This window comes from Papilio polytes, unplaced genomic scaffold, assembly GCF_000836215.1.
Source record: "Papilio polytes unplaced genomic scaffold, Ppol_1.0 DF822622.1, whole genome shotgun sequence".
Classification (NCBI taxonomy): domain Eukaryota; kingdom Metazoa; phylum Arthropoda; class Insecta; order Lepidoptera; family Papilionidae; genus Papilio; species Papilio polytes.
Genome location: NW_013526582.1, coordinates 1,476,513 through 1,479,665, shown reverse-complemented (window position 1 = coordinate 1,479,665; position 3,153 = coordinate 1,476,513). Strand labels below are relative to the sequence as shown.

General features: G+C 34.9%; 1 protein-coding gene across 1 annotated transcript in view; it reads right to left on the bottom strand.

Annotated features, from left to right (window-relative positions):
• The window catches only part of LOC106105895 (facilitated trehalose transporter Tret1-like), a 21,464-nt gene that overhangs the window by 8,283 nt on the left and 10,028 nt on the right, over positions 1–3,153 (bottom strand). The window lies entirely within an intron of this gene.

Here is a 3,153-nt window from a genome sequence, read left to right as displayed (position 1 = left end):
ACTTCCGAGTGAAATTAAAAAAAAAAACAAAAGTAGCCTATGCATTCTGCCAGACTATCCTCTACATCTATGTCAAATTTCATCGAGATCCGTTCCGTTTAGGCTACAAACTCTAACAAACATCCATCCATCTACACTTTCGCATTTATAATATTAGTAAGATAACGTCTTAATTCAAACATTTTGTAAAAGAACACAGAGGAAAAACAGATATAACTAATTTCCACCACATTCGTCGTACTCTGAGAGTGTAATTTAAAAAGGTATTAACACAATCAGAATAGTTACGTTGCAGTAAACAGAACACAATGCCAAGTTGAAATTAACGTAGCTCTTAGAATTATAATCTTAGATATAAAGATGTAATGATCCTGATAAGATGAATGCGACATAATGTCTCAGTTATGTCAGTTAGAATTGAACAGTTCGTCTGTCCAGTTACTATTTAGTACTGACCATGTAGCTTTATACTGTTTTCAGTATTTATTCTTAACTAGCTGTTGCTTACTTCGCCCGCGTGAAATTAATAAATATAGCCTATGTTACTAACAGATAAATTACATTTCTAACGGTGAAAGAATTTTTAAATTCGGTCCAGTAGTTTTTGAGTTATTTCAACATACAATACAAATCTTTCCTCTTTATAACATTAGTATAGATATAGATTTTTGTAATTAATTATGCAATTAGAACTAAATCATAACATTTAGATGCAAAAACAAGCATTGTAAAAATGACAAAAACCAGCTTTCGCCGCGACTAAGTCCGCGTGGAATTAAAAAACAAAAACAGAAGAGAGTATATGTTCTTCCAAACTATCCTCTACGTCTATGTCAAATTTCATCGAGAGTTCAGCAGTTTAGGCTACAAACTCTAACAAACATCAATCCATCCATCTAAACTTCCCCGTCTTCCCGTCCCTTTCGTTCTCTTTGATAATGTAGAGATAGCCCATGCTTTTATTATTTCACAAACAATAGTCAAAACAATTGAATGACGCTGATTCGGAGTAAATATTTAAACAACTGATCGACTTTTGTTTTGGTTTCTTAAACTTTGGAATAAGTGGTTTCTAATAATTAATTTCGAGTTAAACACAAATTAAATTATGGAATACGAAAATTATTCTGTTGTTTGAAGTCTGTTATCCAATTTACGTCACCTGTAGACTGTACACTCGTAAACTATAGACTATATGTGTTTGGGTAGAGGGTTAGGCTACCATAAATTGACTTTCTCTGTGGTATTAAACGGTAAGGAAAGTTGTTAGAGCGGGCACACCTTTGATTAAACTGTCACACAACTGTTGTGCGATTGTCGATTGTTTCGCAGACAATTAAAGTTTTTTTTATAACATAAGGTAGCAAACGGGCAATCAGCCACCTGAGTCCGCCAAAATGGCGAAGCGACTGCTGATCACGGACATCCGCAATTGCAGATGCGTTGCCTACCCTTATCCTACGGAGGAGAAGACGCACATAAAGAGGACACTTCCCTCTCCTATGCATCTCCTCCACCGTCAAATATACTTCCTTTACCCATCCTCTACTTATAAGAAAAGGGTGGTAAAGAGAAAGGGACTTAAATTAGGCCTCAGGCACCACACTCATTAGACGAAACATGGAATTGCTTTCATTTCACGCCTGTCTACTGTGTAGTCGTGGTATTACACCGGTCTTGTCGGCCTGTTCATGCTAAGATGTTAAAGCTAGCACTACCACTGTTTTTACAACATAAAATCTAGTAATGTAACCTCCATATAATCTCATGGGTATCAAAGAACGACTAAACAGTTGTCCGATAGTTTAGTTTAAGGAGTGCACTACATGCATATTGAATCGATAATATTATCAATGTTTATTCGATTTTCGCTTATATAAAACTTTTATCAATTGATACTATTGTAACAATCATATAAGATTACGGAAGTCGTGATGACCGCTAGTGGGGAGGCTAAAAATACACCCGCGTGAAAATAGCAGTTTATATTACCGAATAAACAAGAGATAACATCGAGATTGTCTTACATGTTTCCACTACCGAAACATAATTGAGAAAACATAGTGTTAATAAAAAAATCCCACCAATATTCCTGTACATACGAAAACTTATGGAAAATATACCTAAGTAGCTGTTATTTTAAATAATGCTAAATATATATAATAATAGAAAGCATAGCCTATGTCACTCATAGATAAATTACCTTTCTAATGGTGAAAGAATTTTTGAAATCGGCCCAGTAGTTTTTACGTGAATCGAATACATACAAAAATACAAATCTTCCCTCTTTATAATATGAGTATAGATTAGTTACTAACGCTGAATGTTGCCCGATAGACGAAATACCGTCACTTAAATCCAGGGGTATGTACAACAATGTTTTAACACAATAAATGCGATTCTTTGGATGGATGGATGTTTGTTACGTTACTTAATATCTCTCAAACGGTTTAACGGATTTCGATGTGATGTCACAAATGTGGAACATAGTCTCATAGTCAATTGCTCTTGTCTCTATGGAGAGTCAGCACAGTACGTGCTCTTCCATACATTTGTATCAGCCGTCATAATTGAATCCACTCCTTTCTTAAGGAGTTCATTCTTTTCTCCTTTTTCACTCATTATATCCATACTTTCTGTAGGTATGTAATGATTTTTAAATGTAGAACAGTCTGGAAGAATACACAGATAAATTATTATATGATGTTTCTTTTTTAATTCCGCGCGACAATCGCGGGCAAAAGGTTTAAATTCTATAATCATTTAAGAACACTTGTAAAAGATTTGCATGAATGTTTTTTTACATTTAGTTGTATTTTATCTTATTAGAAGCATGCATACATCTTTGACTAAACTATCGCACAACTGTTTAGTCGCGCTTTGATACCTTTGAGCTTATATGAAGGTGCACACACTAATCGATTGAACTAAACTAAACAGTTGAATGGGCTGCGAAACAATCGACAATCGCACACCAGTTGTGCGATAGTTTAGTCAACGCGAGCTCTAAATGTTAATTCCTTGTTATTTATAAGAACAAGAAACTGGCGACAATATGTCTGGCTGTTTGTAATATATACATCCACGTATGTATTGAATGAACGACAGCGATTTGCCAATATCTCGAACGACACGCAACCTCGTCGAATAACA